This window comes from Lissotriton vulgaris, chromosome 5 (genome assembly GCF_964263255.1).
Source record: "Lissotriton vulgaris chromosome 5, aLisVul1.2, whole genome shotgun sequence".
Taxonomy (NCBI): Eukaryota; Metazoa; Chordata; class Amphibia; order Caudata; family Salamandridae; genus Lissotriton; species Lissotriton vulgaris.
The window spans coordinates 1,178,965,812-1,178,982,661 of NC_141693.1; the positions used below are offsets into that span (position 1 = coordinate 1,178,965,812).

At 47.2% G+C, this 16,850-nt stretch overlaps 2 non-coding genes across 2 annotated transcripts; both read left to right on the forward strand.

The window, feature by feature from the left end:
- The first annotated feature begins 7,512 nt into the window (after positions 1–7,512).
- On the forward strand, positions 7,513–7,585 carry TRNAR-CCG (transfer RNA arginine (anticodon CCG)). The gene has a single exon. It is a non-coding gene; the product is annotated as a tRNA-Arg (tRNA).
- Positions 7,586–15,325: 7,740 nt separating this feature from the next.
- Positions 15,326–15,398, forward strand: TRNAW-CCA (transfer RNA tryptophan (anticodon CCA)). Its single transcript has one exon. It is a non-coding gene; the product is annotated as a tRNA-Trp (tRNA).
- Positions 15,399–16,850: the final 1,452 nt, after the last annotated feature.

Below are 16,850 nucleotides of genomic sequence, written 5' to 3' on the forward strand. Positions count from 1 at the left end.
ATGAAAGGAGAACCACACCAGGTATATTTATAAAATATATGTATTTATTCTAAACACATCCCACTAGTCTCTTTATGAGGCTAGTGGCAAAAGTTCATATGGTAAACCTATTTAGCACACAGTAAATTAGCACAATACACGTTGAGCCCCAGGGGCATACACAACCATATATTAAGAAAGTGGTATAAGTACCACGACTTACATAGAGCACAGGCCTAGAGCCTGAAGAACTGCTGGGGCCACCAGGAACCACCCAAGGTAGTGACATAGGGGACCCACAGGGGACGCGTGCAGTGTCTAAACACAGCCGCGAATCACTTTTAACTTCTATGGAGAAAGTCGCGGTTGGAAAATTACAGATAAAGGATACTTAGAAGAGGACTTGGAGCAAACCCCCTTAGAAGTAGGAGGTTCTAGAGACAACACCCACGGGAGCACCGGAGTACTCGAGTTACCCTACTCAGGGAGTTCGGGTGCATTGGTGTCTTTTCGTGCCGGGTTTCGTAGTCGATTTCAATGGAGAGCTGCTGCAAAGTGCTGCTGGAGTCCAAGTGGAAAGTGTTCAATAGGGATCCAAGGGTGGATCAGAGATCTGAAGAACTTGAAACCAGAGGGGACAGAGTCTGTGTCACTAGCCAGTGACCAGGGGGAAACGACTTAACAACGCGGTCAAAACACCCCAGTACACCCCAGTACATTCACATCGCTGTTTTAACAACGCAAGTCATTACCACGACTAGCACTGGAGGGCGCCCTAGACTAAGAAATAGTGTGATTTACTATTCCAACACCTTCCCTACTGTACGTAGGCTGGAGTTGAAATAGTAAATAATACTGGGGCATATTACCAAGCATAAGCGATAATTATCGCTAAGCTTGTTTAGCGGCTATAATTTTATCGCCGTGCTTCGCCTACTTTTATCGCTTAGAAACCTTGCTGTTATCAAGGTTTATCTCCTAAGCGATAAAAATCAGCCGAAATGCATGAATATCGCTGAAAAGTCCGCGATATTCATGCATTACTTAGCCATGTTATCCACCTACCATTGGATAACATTGCTAGAAACTGCTCTGGGGACTCTTGCATCGTGACTTTGCCCTGTGTGGTTTTACACTTCCTGGATCCTCCCGCTGGGCTGCTCCTCTTTGCCTACACAGCTAACAACTCACCGGACCCGCTACGCGGGTCCTGCATCGTGAAGGAGGACTGCGGGGGTCTTGCCGACTAAGTGGAGGCTTACGGCAACTGGGGAACCTAGGGGCACTGTAGCAGGGCTGCGAGCGATATAGCAGGGACTCCATCCCTGCCTGGCCAACTCGCTGCACTTGGCCCGCTCTCCCTGCTAGCCCCACCCCCTGCGCACAGATCACCATTAAAACTTTCCTGCCCGCTGTCGCGGTGAGACTCTTGCATCGTGACTTTGCCCTGTGTGGTTTTACACTTCCTGGATCCTCCCGCTGGGCTGCTCCTCTTTGCCTACACAGCTAACAACTCGCTGGACCCGCTTCACGGGTCCCGCATCATGAAGAAGAACTGCGGGGGTCTTGCGGACTAAGTGGAGGCTTACGGCAACTGGGGAACCTAGAGGCACTGTAGCAGGGCTGCGAGCGATATAGCGGGGACTCCATCTACCAGGAGTCCCTGCCTGGCCAACTCGCTACACCTGGCACGCTCTCCCTGCCATCCCGCCCCCTGGGCGGCTCATATCCAATATTAGTAGAACTTACTGCCGCTGCACGGGAGCGCACGGGAGAAGTCCGGGAGAAGCCCGGGACAAGGGCGGGGCGGTCTGTGGCCGTCCGTGGTCGGGCAAGGTTGGGTTGGGCCATACCCCTTGGTTTGTTTGTATCTACTGGCCCTCACTGTTTAACTTACGAGGTATTGCGATTCTCCCCTGGTTCATTATAGATTCCCCCCTTCCCCTTCTCCACTTTTGTTGCTAGGTTGCATTAACCATGCCTCTACGTTCCGGAAAGGAACGAATTGTGCAGTTGCAAACCTCAAAGGGGGTGGTTTCTGGTCCCCTGGATGCCTTCCTCATTAAAGCTACTGGAATTTTGGAGAAGGAGATAGCTTTCGCCGAGAAACGGCTCTCACTAGATCTTGTCAGTGAGAAACGTTCCTCGTTAGGCCCTATTGCCGCAGTGTCTAGTCCCGAAGTATTACTAACAGGTGCTAACCATTCCTTAGTTCCTGTATTGGTGGATGTTCACCGTGATGCAGTGGGAGTTTTTTGGTATCAAGTTGCAGTGACTTAAACTCCAGTGATTCATCTGGTAGCGGGGTGGGGGGAAGTATGCTCTTATTAAGTCAATCCCAATTAGATTTATCCCCAGAAGAGGATTCACCAAGGAACCATCCCTGCAAGAGGAAGAGAAACACGGGTCGGCAGAGGGGAGGTGTTTCATATGTACCCAAAATAGCTTACACATCACAATTAACCTCTAACCCCGAGGCTATTACTGGCTCACAGCATACCCTGGTTTTTAGTGTTCACGGGCTTCCTTCCCAAGTTGCATCTGGGTTGCCAAACTCCTGCCCTGCGAGCAATAGTGGTGACGATGGCCTCATGGCAAAGATGGAAGTATTAATTAAAACTCTCTTGCTGCCTGTACTTGAAAGTACCAGACTTATGAACTCAAAATTAGATGTGCTTGAGAATCTTGTCAATACAAACACCTGTATGTTAAAAAAGCTGGTTAATGTCCAAGCTGCACCGTCTAACTCCATCTCCTCTAGTATTCCTAAACCCCAGGGAGGAGCTACACTAAATAACCAGTCCCAGTTAGTAATTGCTAAGCCCACTTCTGCCCGGGCCGTCTTAAATAATCCCGACGGCATATGTCCCAGGGGCGGCAGCACTTCAAATGATGTACCTGCGCCCACTCTGGACGCATTAATACAGGCTTCGAAACCCAAAAAGGTCAGTTTTTAATCAAATCCCTCTCCCCAGCCAAGTACTTCCAAGTCTACTGCTGTTACTTCGGCACAGAGTTCTGTGAAATGTGGTCCGAAACCACCCATTCAGCCCAAAGCAAGTTCCAGAGTAGTTGGGAGTGCAAATTGTAATCCTGGCAAAAAACGGGGTTCCCCTCGTACTGATCTACCTATCGATGCAACTCCATACACAATCGTCCTAACGGGTGTTTCACCCATTAGGGAGGGCCAAACAGAATCTCATGGTGACCTCAAAAACAAAGTTGTTTTTTGGTTAAGTAAAAACCGACACCTCCCACCCTCCTCCTCAACCGAGATACTGAATGTCAGAAGAGTGGATTGGGTGGGTCAATGTGAGAAGGACCCTAGAAGGGGATTGTATCATTATAAACTTCAGGGATCCCTGGGTGGTTGACTACATACGCAGGGAGGCAAGGTTTGGGAGGATGGGGGATGTGCAGTCCTTGGGTTTGGGTTATTTTTACCCTAAAAGATATGGTGCAGCCTTTTCCAACCCCCTGATGCCTAGAAGACCCGTTGGTAGATCCCAGATGGATAGGATCCCTTATTCTCCTTTTTATCCACAACTGTTTAACCATTTTGATTCCCTCTCTGGCCTGGAGGGCATTGATTGACTGTACCCCGCATCTAGTAGAGGGTGTCATTTGAGAAACCATGTAAATGGCAATAATGGAGTTTGTAATATAAGCTTGAGTTATGCGGGAGGACATATGGAGAAGGCTGTGGAGAGGGTTGTTGAGACCAGTACAGATGTAAACCTGTCATCCAGCCCTCAACCATGCATGGTTAGTATTAATGGGGAGGAGCTGTGTGATTTGGATCAAGCCACACCCCTTAGTCAGGTTGAGCCGCTCAAAGTTGTTTCATGGAACATCGCAGGGTTAAAGGGACGAATAGGTTCGGAGGATTGGGCTGATTTTATTGATACCTTTGATATTGTAATCCTCCAAGAGAGTTGGGCTCCTGATCCCATATATCGGGTAGGGTTTTTAAACTTTTATAAGCCAGCAATCAGGGGTCCAAAAGGCAGAGCCTCAGGGGGCCTAATAATCTGGGTTAGGCAGTCTATTGGGTATAGACCAATTGAAATTGCAGGGGTTAACCCTGATCTCCTGGGAATTAAGCTTAGTAAGGCTAACCTGCAGGACATTGCAGTTATCAATATTTATGCTCAATGTCGTCCAGGAGGGCGCTGTCCGGTCATTTTGGATGATTTGGACTCTTATCTTGAGCAGATAGGAAGAGACAAATTAATCCTTATAGCAGGGGACCTCAATTGTACCTTGGAACCCCTGTTTAGTGAGGGGGAGGATTTGGGGGCTGAGGAAGATGCAGTATGGAATATTCCGTCTCTATCTTTGATCAATCGTAAAAAGGCCACCGAGGCTGCTCTCCATTGGTTAGGGCTGTGACTGGAGTGGGGCCTGAGAGCGGCAAATGGGCGAACAGCCTCCGATAAGGCTAGCAAACCCACTTTTTACAATGGGATCAGCAAAAGCCGAATAGATTATATTTTGGTCAAAATGGAATATTGGTCACTCGTGGACGATATGGAAGTTGTGGTCCGTCCGGAGAGTGACCATAACCCATTGTCTTTAAGTCTGCAGCTTCCAGGTGGCCCTGGTAGGCCCCTAACAACATCCTGCTTAATGGCAGAGGCCGTCCTGTCAAATGATAGAAGGGTTAAATGGTGTAGGGTTGTGGAAGACCACACTTTGTTAGATGGCATAGCAAAGGAAGTCTCGATGACATTGAGTGCCATTTTAAATCTATCGCCCACCATGGATGCTGTTCCTCAGATTAGTGATCTTCACGACCAGTGCTTCACTAAACTCAAAGCCCTTTTAACTCTGCCGCTAAAACGTGGGAATGTGAAGGCATTGGGTGCTCAGAAAAAATGGTACAATAAGAACTGTAGGGTGGCACATAGCAGCCTAATAAAAGCCAATAAATCCAGGGTCTCTAGAGAAATTAAATTGGCCCGCCAAACGTATAAAAAGGTACAGTGGGTCGCGAAGAGAGAATGGGACGAGCGTCATTGGTCCGATCTCTTCGAGGCTTGCCAATCATCTAATCAAGTAAAGTTCTGGGAAATTGTAAAATGGGGTAGGAATCCGGATTCCCAAATTCCTGTAAATCACGTCCCAGCTGATGTATGGGGGGACTTTTATTCCAGCCAGTTTAAGGATCCGGACTTAGAACCCCAAATTGGTCAAGTACTGTGTGCATCCCCGCTCGCTGCCCCTAGTCATACGCTAGTTTTTACAACCTCTGATACCGAATTTGCACTCAGTTCAGTACAATCGGAGGAGTGTGGCTCAATGGTTAGAGTGGCAGACCTTGATGCAGAGCTCTGGCCCGGGACCAGGGTTCGATTCCCACCTCGGTGGGTCTCGGGCTCCAAAATTCCTCGGACCTGATATTCTCGCCTCAGTGCCTATTCCAATCATGGGTCCCACGCTGCAACTCTGGGCAATAGCTTGCTTAATCTCCACAACGGCCCCAACAGCGCTAGGATGCCTGGCTTCACCCTGGGAGTGGACACTTCACAGGGAAAGCCAGGAAGGGTTCCACAGCGGTATGAGTAATAGCGCCACGAAACCGCTTGGTAGCAGTGCGCTCTACAAATACTTTACATTTTACATTTACAATCGGGGAAAGCCCCAGGGATGGATTCTATCCCTGCTGACCGATTTAAAACAAATCTCCAATTATGGGTTCCCTATATAACTTTGCTTGCCAATGCCATCGCAAAGGGGGCAAGGATTCCAGAGTCCTGGAAAGGGGCGGAAATTCTTCCAATTTTCAAAAAAGGGGACCGTTTGGTCCCGGGAAACTACCGTCCCATAAGCTTAATCGACTCCATACAAAAAATAGTCGCTAGGATGGTTCTTGCTAGAATCCAGGGGTGGATGGAGATGGATAGCATTCTCTCCCCATTACAGGCTGGCTTTAGATCAGGCACCAGCACCATTGACCAGGTTTTCAGATTCACCCTGATATACTGGAAGGTGGTGCTATTAGGCGGTGGGTCCATCTATGCCACCTTTGTGGACCTTAAGTCGGCCTTTGATCTTGTGCCTAGGGCAAAACTGTGGGACGTCCTGAGAAATCTGCCCTTACCGCCCGAACTCCTAGAACTTGTGGTTAAATTGCACGAGGACAACTTTGCCCGGGTGAGGTGGGGAGGCCAAGGGCAAGTGACGGCTAGTTTTCCTGTAACGCGAGGTGTCGGTCAGGGATGCGTTTTGGCTCCTACTCTTTTTCTATTGTTCATTGACCAGGTGGTGGAGTTCTTTGCCAACACCCCCACTGACGCTCCCTCTTTAGGTGGAACCAAGTTTCCGATGCTTATATTTGCTGACGATACTTTACTCCGCTCAAAAACACATAGGGGGCTGCAAACTGCACTTAATAGGTTCAAGGAGTTTTGTAAACTAAACGATTTACAAATTAATGTAACATTTTTTAAGCAGAGTGCAACTTGCTGAAGACGTCTCATAATATATCTGAGGGAGAGAGGTTTACAATGAAAGTGTCTTGCAGAAAGACAATTTCTGTTAGTGCTAGTCTCCTGTTTTATTTGGAGAGTGGTTTTCACATGAGGGGTGCGTTTGCTTAAACAATGTCATGCAAGAACCCGGAAAAAACATTTCCTTCTGACACTGTTATTGTGTGTAATGCCAGACAATGTTTATGGAATTTAACAAATTCTGTGTAGAAAAATTGATACACTGTCGCACATCTCTGCTTGTATGGGAATCTCCGTCCAAAGAATACAGAGGCCAGAATCAAGACATCAAAGAGCTGACCATCCTTGAATCCATTGGCCCAATCATCAGATCTGACTTCCCTTGAATCCAGAGGCCCCACTTACTCATCAAAGTAATGACTGCCCTTGAGTTTGATTCCATATTCAGAGACATGCTGCTCCTTGAGGCAGAGGCCACCAACCTACCGTAGGGAGAATCCTTAACTCACTTCAGAGGACACCATCTTCCCTGGATGAACCTGCAATCTGTGAGTTCAAAGGTCACCATCCTCACTCTTGAAGAGAGAGGTCACCTGCTTGACCCTTTCCCTTCATTGTTTTCTGGTATTACAGTGCACCCTAGTATGCCAACACCTTCTTTGGGCCATTACAAGAGTGAATTTACAAAACAATAGGGAGTCATGAAATCACACTTAGTTCACAGGGTGTTTCTCTTCCTGCCGCCCCTGCATTCTTATAAGATCATCTATCATTTCGATGTCAGACTCCCCATGGCTTATTATCCCGGAGGCAGGGCAGACACTCTCTTCTACACAGTCTAATATAGAAGCAATACCCACAATGCCAGGACCTGAAGTGTTTTGTAATTTCAGTGTATCTCTGTTCCTGGCTTATTACCCCTGCCATACCTGAATTACGTCCTATTGGCATACTGACTCTGTGTATGTGGTAAGTGTGCTGGTAAGATGCATCTTTGAGTCTCCTAATGCTCTCTGCAGGCTGTTTGATACTAGTCCTTTCCGTCAGATGTGGTTGTTCTCTTATCTCTTGTTTCCAGCAAGGCCCAGTGGCCTAATGGATAAGGCATCAGCCTCCGAAGCTGGGGATTGTGGGTTCGAGTCCCACCTGGGTCGTATGATATTTTCTTAAACGGCCATATTGTGCTTATGGTGGGATCTAGATTAGCATAATCATGAAGGTCATGTAATTGTCTCCAATAAGATCAAAGACAATCTAGCCAGACTTGGCCAGCACCATCTTGGCACCTGTGAAAAGGACCAAGATCAAATGAGATCATCTCTGACGACATAAGGGCCCTTAAACAGGTCTGCATGAGACAAGAAAAAAGATGGAGAGATTGAGGTACTGTGACTCAGAAAAGGTCAAATATAGGATATATCTATCTAGATATAAGATGCTGATTCGCAAGAAGAAATTGGCCTACTCCCCCAACGAAATTGAGGCAGACGCGAACTCCTCAAAAGAACTGTTTGCAGCTGTGAGAAGTTGTCCTGGCATATGCTGTCCACTATTCTAGTGGGCACCTTGCACCAGTCCAAACGACCCTTATTGATGGTAGGTTTAAAGACAACCTATATAGAAAGCTATCCTAGTGGTAAATGTGGAGAGCAGCATTCAGCCTAAGTCTTGGAGGAATGTATAGCATCTTGTTTTACCAGTCTATAATCTCGTGAATGACCAAATGAAAGTAGAACCACACCATGTATATATATAAAATATATGTATTTATTCTAAACACATCCCACTAGTCTCTTTATGAGGCTAGTGGCAAAAGTTCATACGGTAAACCTATTTAGCACACAGTAAATTAGCACAATACACGTTGAGCCCCAGGGGCATACACAACCATATATTAAGAAAGTGGTATAAGTACCATGACTTACATAGAGCACAGGCCTAGAGCCTGAAGAACTGCTGGGGCCACCAGGAACCACCCAAGGTAGTGACACAGGGGACCCACCGGGGACGCATGCAGTCTCTAAACACAGCCACGAATGACTTTTAACTTCTATGGAGAAAGTCGTGGTTGGAAAATTACAGATAAAGGATACTTAGAAGAGGACTTGGAGAAAACCCCCTTAGAACTAGGAGGTTCTAGAGACAACACCCACGGGAGCACCGGAGTACTCGAGTTACCTCACTCAGGGAGTTCGGGTGCATTGGTGTCTTTTCGTGCCGGGTTTCGTAGTCGATTTCAATGGAGAGCTGCTGCAAAGTGCTGCTGGAGTCCAAGTGGAAAGTGTCCGGAGGGAGCCAAGGGTGGATCAGAGATCTGAAGCACCTGAAACCAGAGGGGACAGAGTCTGGGTCACTAGCCAGTGACCAGGGGAAAACGACTTAACAACGCGGTCAAAACACCCCAGTACACCCCAGTACATTCACATCGCTGTTTTAACAACGCAAGTCATTACCACGACTAGCACTGGAGGGCGCCCTAGACTAAGAAATAGTGTGATTTACTATTCCAACACCTTCCCTACTGTACGTAGGCTGGAGTTGGAATAGTAAATAATACTGGGGCATATTACCAAGCATAAGCGATAATTATCGCTAAGCTTGTTTAGCGGCTATAATTTTATCGCCGTGCTTCGCCTACTTTTATCGCTTAGAAACCTTGCTGTTATCAAGGTTTATCTCCTAAGCGATAAAAATCGGCCGAAATGCATGAATATCGCTGAAACGTCCGCGATATTCATGCATTACTTAGCCATGTTATCCACCTACCATTGGATAACATGGCTAGAAACTGCTCTGGGGAATCTTGCATCTTGACTTTGCCCTGTGTGGTTTTACACTTCCTGGATCCTCCCGCTGGGCTGCTCCTCTTTGCCTACACAGCTAACAACTCACCGGACCCGCTTCGTGGGTCCCGCATCGTGAAGGAGGACTGCGGGGGTCTTGCGGACTAAGTGGAGGCTTACGGCAACTGGGGAACCTAGGGGCACTGTAGCAGGGCTGCGAGCGATATAGCGGGGACTCCATCTACCAGGAGTCCCTGCCTGGCCAACTCGCTACACCTGGCCCGCTCTCCCTGCTAGCCCCGCCCCTGCGCACAGATCACCATTAAAACTTTCCTGCCCGCTGTCTCTGTGAGACTCTTGCATCGTGACTTTGCCCTGTGTGGTTTTACACTTCCTGGATACTCCCGCTGGGCTGCTCCTCTTTGCCTACACAGCTAACAACTCGCTGGACCCGCTTCACGGGTCCCGTATCGTGAAGGAGGACTGCGGGGGTCTTGCGGACTAAGTGAAGGATTACGGCAACTGGGGAACCTAGGGGCACTGTAGCAGGGCTGCGAGCGATATAGCGGGGACTCCATCTACCAGGAGTCCCTGCCTGGCCAACTCGCTACACCTGGCCCACTCTCCCTGCTAGCCCCGCCCCCTGGGCGGCTCATATCCAATATTAGTAGAACTTACTGCCGCTGCGCGGGAGCGCGCGAGAGAAGCCCGGGACAAGGGCGGGGCCGTCTGTGGCCGTCCGTGGTCGGGCAAGGTTGGGTTGGGCAATACCCCTTGGTTTGTTTGTATCTACTGGCCTCACTGTTTAACTTACGAGAAATTGCGATTCTCCCCTGGTTCATTATAGATTCTCCCCTTCCCCTTCTCCACTTTTGTTGCTAGGTTGCATTAACCATGCCTCTACGTTCCGGAAAGGAACGAATTGCGCAGTTGCAAACCTCAAAGGGGGTTGTTTCTGGTCCCCTGGATGCCTACCTCATTAAAGCTACTGGAATTTTGGAGAAGGAAATAGCTTTTGCAGAGAAACGGCTCTCACTAGATCTTGTCAGTGAGAAACGTTCCTCGTTAGGCCCTATTGCCGCAGTGTCTAGTCCTGAAGTATTACTAACAGGTACTAACCATTCCTTGGTTCCTGTATTGGTGGATGTTCACCGTGATGCAGTGGGAGTTCCTTTGGTATCAAGTTGCAGTGACTTAAACTCCAGTGATTCATCTGGTAGCGGGGTGGGGGGAAGTATGCTCTTATTAAGTCAATCCCAATTAGATTTATCCCCAGAAGAGGATTCCCCAAGGAACCATCCCTGCAAGAGGAAGAGAAACACGGGTCGGCAGAGGGGAGGTGTTTCAAAAATATCCACAATAGCTTACACATCACAATTAACCTCTAACCCCGAGGCTATTACTGGCTCACAGCCTGGCTCACAGCCTTTCTAGTGTTCACGGGCTTCCTTCCCAAGTTGCATCTGGGTTGCCAAACTCCTGCCCTGCGAGCAATAGTGGTGACGATGGCCTCATAGCAAAGATGGAAGTATTAATTAAAACTCTCTTGCTGCCTGTACTTGAAAGAACCAGACTTATGAACTCAAAATTAGATGTGCTTGAGAATCTTGTCAATACAAACACCTGTATGTTAAAAAAGCTGGTTAATGTCCAAGCTGCACCGTCTAACTCCATCTCCTCTAGTATTCCTAAACCCCAGGGAGGAGCTACACTAAATAACCAGTCCCAGTTAGTAATTGCTAAGCCAACTTCTGCCCGGGCCGTCTTAAATAATCCCGACGGCATATGTCCCAGGGGCGGCAGCACTTCAAATGATGTACCTGCGCCCACTCTGGATGCATTAGTACAGGCTTCGAAACCCAAGAAGGCCAGTTTTAAATCAAATCCCTCTCCCCAGCCAAGTACTTCCTAGTCTACTGCTGTTACTTAGGCACAGAGTTCTGTGAAATGTGGTCCGAAACCACCCATTCAGCCCAAAGCAAGTTCCAGAGTAGTTGGGAGTGCAAATTGTAATCCTGGCAAAAAACGGGGTTCCCCTCGTACTGATCTACCTATCGATGCAACTCCATATACAATCGTCCTAACGGGTGTTTCACCCATTAGGGAGGGCCAAACAGAATCTCATGGTGACCTCAAAAACAAAGTTGTTTTTTGGTTAAGTAAAAACCGACCCCTCCCACCCTCCTCCTCAACCGAGATACTGAATGTCAGAAGAGTGGATTGGGTGGGTCAATGTGAGAAGGACCTAGAAGGGGATTGTATCATTATAAACTTCAGGGATCCCTGGGTGGTTGACTACATACGCAGGGAGGCAAGGTTTGGGAGGATGGGGGATGTGCAGTCCTTGGGTTTGGGTTATTTTTACCCTAAAAGATATGGTGCGGCCTTTTCCAACCCCCTGATGCCTAGAAGACCCGTTGGTAGATCCCAGATGGATAGGATCCCTTATCCTCCTTTTTATCCACAACTGTTTAACCATTTTGATTCCCTCTCTGGCCTGGAGGGCATTGATTGACTGTACCCCGCATCTAGTAGAGGGTGTCATTTGAGAAACCATGTAAATGGCAATAATGGAGTTTGTAATATAAGCTTGAGTTATGCGGGAGGACATATGGAGAAGGCTGTGGAGAGGGTTGTTGAGACCAGTACAGATGTAAACCTGTCATCCAGCCCTCAACCATGCATGGTTAGTAATACTGGGGAGGAATTGTGTGATTTGGATCAAGCCACACCCCTTAGTCAGGTTGAGCCGCTCAAAGTTGTTTCATGGAACATCGCAGGGTTAAAGGGACGAATAGGTTCGGAGGATTGGGCTGATTTTATTGATACCTTTGATATTGTAATCCTCCAAGAGAGTTGGGCTCCTGATCCTATATATCGGGTAGGGTTTTTAAACTTTTATAAGCCAGCAATCAGGGGTCCAAAAGGCAGAGCCTCAGGGGGCCTAATAATCTGGGTTAGGCAGTCTATTGGGTATAGACCAATTGAAATTGCAGGGGTTAACCCTGATCTCCTGGGAATTAAGCTTAGTAAGGCTAACCTGCAGGACATTGCAGTTATCAATATTTATGCTCAAGGTCGTCCAGGAGGGCGCTGTCCGGTCATTTTGGATGGTTTGGACTCTTATCTTGAGCAGATAGGAAGAGACAAATTAATCCTTATAGCAGGGGACCTCAATTGTACCTTGGAACCCCTGTTTAGTGAGGGGGAGGATTTGGGGGCTGAGGAAGATGCAGTATGGAATATTCCGTCTCTATCTTTGATCAATCGTAAAAAGGCCACCGAGGCTGCTCTCCATTGGTTAGGGCTGTGACTGGAGTGGGGCCTGAGAGCGGCAAATGGGCGAACAGCCTCCGATAAGGCTAGCAAACCCACTTTTGACAATGGGATCAGCAAAAGCGGAATAGATTATATTTTGGTCAAAATGGAATATTGGTCACTCGTGGACGATATGGAAGTTGTGGTCCGTCCGGAGAGTGACCATAACCTATTGTCTTTAAGTCTGCAGCTTCCAGGTGGCCCTTGGTAGGCCCCTAACAACATCCTGCTTAATGGCAGAGGCCGTCCTGTCCAATGATAGAAGAAGGGTTAAATGGTGTAGGGTTGTGGAAGACCACACTTTGTTAGATGGCATAGCAAAGGAAGTCTCGATGACATTGAGTGCCATTTTAAATCTATCGCCCACCATGGATGCTGTTCCTCAGATTAGTGATCTTCACGACCAGTGCTTCACTAAACTCAAAACCCTTTTAACTCTGCCGCTAAAACGTGGGAATGTGAAGGCATTGGGTGCTCAGAAAAAATGGTACAATAAGAACTGTAGGGTGGCACATAGCAGCCTAATAAAAGCCATTAAATCCAGGGTCTCTAGAGAAATTAAATTGGCCCGCCAAACGTATAAAAAGGTACAGTGGGTCGCGAAGAGAGAATGGGACGAGCGTCATTGGTCCGATCTCTTCGAGGCTTGCCAATCATCAAATCAAGTAAAGTTCTGGGAAATTGTAAAATGGGGTAGGAATCCGGATTCCCAAATTCCTGTAAATCACGCCCCAGCTGATGTATGGGTGGACTTTTATTCCAGCCAGTTTAAGGATCCGGACTTAGAACCCCAAATTGGTCAAGTACTGTGTGCATCCCCGCTCGCTGTCCCTAGTCATACGCTAGTTTTTACAACCTCTGATACCGAGTTTGCACTCAGTTCAGTACAATCGGGGAAAGCTCCAGGGATGGATTCTATCCCTGCTGACCGATTTAAAACAAATCTCCAATTATGGGTTCCCTATATAACTTTGCTTGCCAATGCCATCGCAAAGGGGGCAAGGTTTCCAGAGTCCTGGAAAGGGGCGGAAATTCTTCCAATTTTCAAAAAAGGGGACTGTTTGGTCCCGGGAAACTACCGTCCCATAAGCTTAATCAACTCAATACAAAAAATAGTCGCTAGGATGGTTCTTGCTAGAATCCAGGGGTGGATGGAGATGGATAGCATTCTCTCCCCATTACAGGCTGGCTTTAGATCAGGCACCTGCACCATTGACCAGGTTTTCAGATTCACCCTGATATACTGGAAGGTGGTGCTATTAGGCGGTGGGTCCATCTATGCCACCTTTGTGGACCTTAAGTCGGCCTTTGATCTTGTGCCTAGGGCAAAACTGTGGGACGTCCTGAGAAATCTGCCCTTACCGCCCGAACTCCTAGACCTTGTGGTTAAATTGCACGAGGACAACTTTGCCCGGGTTAGGTGGGGAGGCCAAGGGCAAGTGACGGCTAGTTTTCCTGTAACGCGAGGTGTCGGTCAGGGATGCGTTTCGGCTCCTACTCTTTTTCTATTGTTCATTGACAAGGTGGTGAAGTTCTTTGCCAACACCCCCACTGACGCTCCCTCTTTAGGTGGAACCAAGTTTCCAAAGCTTATATTTGCTGACGATACTTTACTCCTCTCAAAAACACATAGGGGGCTGCAAACTGCACTTAATAGGTTCAAGGAGTTTTGTAAACTAAACGATTTACAAATTAATGTAACATTTTTTAAGCAGAGTGCAACTTGCTGAAGACGTCTCACAATATATCTGAGGGAGAGAGGTTTACAATGAAAGTGTCTTGCAGAAAGACAATTTCTGTTAGTGCTAGTCTCCTGTTTTATTTGGAGAGTTGTTTTCACATGAGGGGTGCGTTTGCTTAAACAATGTCATGCAAGAACCCGGAAAAAACATTTCCTTCTGACACTGTTATTGTGTGTAATGCCAGACAATGTTTATGGAAGTTAACAAATTCTGTGTAGAAAAATTGATACACTGTCCCACATCTCTGCTTGTAAGGGAATCTCCGTCCAAAGAATACAGAGGCCAGAATCAAGACATCAAAGAGCTGACCATCCTTGAATCCATTGGCTCCAGTCATCAGATCTGACTTCCCTTGAATCCAGAGGCCCCACTTACTCATCAAAGTAATGACTGCCCTTGAGTTTGATTCCATATTCAGAGACATGCTGCTCCTTGAGGCAGAGGCCACCAACCTACCGTAGGGAGAATCCTTAACTCACTTCAGAGGACACCATCTTCCCTGGATGAACCTGCAATCTGTGAGTTCAAAGGTCACCATCCTCACTCTTGAAGAGAGAGGTCACCTGCTTGACCCTTTCCCTTCATTGTTTTCTGGTATTACAGTGCACCCTAGTATGCCAAAACCTTCTTTGGGCCATTACAAGAGTGAATTTACAAAACAATAGGGAGTCCTGAAATCACACTTAGTTCACAGGGTGTATCTCTTCCTGCCGCCCCTGCATTCTTATAAGATTATCTATCATTTCGATGTCAGACTCCCCATGGCTTATTATCCCGGAGGCAGGGCAGACACTCTGTTCTACACAGTCTAATATAGAAGCAATACCCACAATGCCAGGACCTGAAGTGTTTTGTAATTTCAGTGTATCTCTGTTTCTGGCTTATTACCCCTGCCATACCTGAATTACGTCCTATTGGCATACTGACTCTGTGTATGTGGTAAGTGTGCTGGTAAGATTTATCTTTGAGTCTGCTAATGCTCTCTGCAGGCTGTTTGATACTAGTCCTTTCCGTCAGATGTGGTTGTTCTCTTATCTCTTGTTTCCAGCAAGGCCCAGTGGCCTAATGGATAAGGCATCAGCCTCCAAAGCTGGGTATTGTGGGTTCGAGTCCCACCTGGGTCGTATGATATTTTCTTAAACGGCCATATTGTGCTTATGGTGGGATCTAGATTAGCATAATCATGAAGGTCATGTAATTGTCTCCAATAAGATCAAAGACAATCTAGCCAGACTTGGCCAGCACCATCTTGGCACCTGTGAAAAGGACCTAGATCAAATGAGATCATCTCTGACGACATAAGGGCCCTTAAACAGGTCTGCATGAGACATGAAAAAAGATGGAGAGATTGAGATACTGTGGCTCAGAAAAGGTCAAATATAGGATATATCTATCTAGATATTAGATGCTGATTCGCAAGAAGAAATTGGCCTACTCCCCCAACGAAATTGAGGCAGACGCAAACTCCTCAAAAGAACTGTTTGCAGCTGTGAGAAGTTGTCCTGGCATATGCTGTCCACTATTCTAGTGGGCACCTTACACCAGTCCAAACGACCCTTATTGATGGTAGGTTTAAAGACAACCTATATAGAAAGCTATCCTAGTGGTAGCTGTGGAGAGCAGCATTCAGGCTAAGTCTTGGAGGAATGTAAAGCATCTTGTTTTACCAGTCTATAATCTCGTGAATGACCAAATGAAAGGAGAACCACACCAGGTATACATATAAAATATATGTATTTATTCTAAACACATCCCACTAGTCTCTTTATGAGGCTAGTGGCAAAAGTTCATACGGTAAACCTATTTAGCACACAGTAAATTAGCACAATACACGTTGAGCCCCAGGGGCATACACAACCATATATTAAGAAAGTGGTATAAGTACCACGACTTACATAGAGCACAGGCCTAGAGCCTGAATAACTGCTGGGGCCACCAGGAACCACCCAAGGTAGTGACACAGGGGACCCACAGGGGACGCGTGCAGTCTCTAAACACAGCCGCGAATCACTTTTAACTTCTATGGAGAAAGTCGTGGTTGGAAAATTACAGATAAAGGATACTTAGAAGAGGACTTGGAGCAAACCCCCTTAGAACTAGGAGGTTCTAGAGACAACACCCACGGGAGCACCGGAGTACTCGAGTTACCTCACTCAGGGAGTTCGGGTGCATTGGTGTCTTTTCGTGCCGGGTTTCGTAGTCGATTTCAATGGAGAGCTGCTGCAAAGTGCTGCTGGAGTTCAAGTGGAAGGTTTCCGGAGGGATCCAAGGGTGGATCAGAGATCTGAAGAACCTGAAACCAGAGGGGACAGAGTCTGGGTCACTAGCCAGTGACCAGGGGAAAACGACTTAACAATGCGGTCAAAACACCCCAGTACACCCCAGTACATTCACATCGCTGTTTTAACAACGCAAGTCATTACCACGACTAGCACTGGAGGGCGCCCTAGACTAAGAAATAGTGTGATTTACTATTCTAACACCTTCCCTACTGTACGTAGGCTGGAGTTGGAATAGTAAATAATACTGGGGCATATTACCAAGCATAAGCGATAATTATCGCTAAGCTTGTTTAG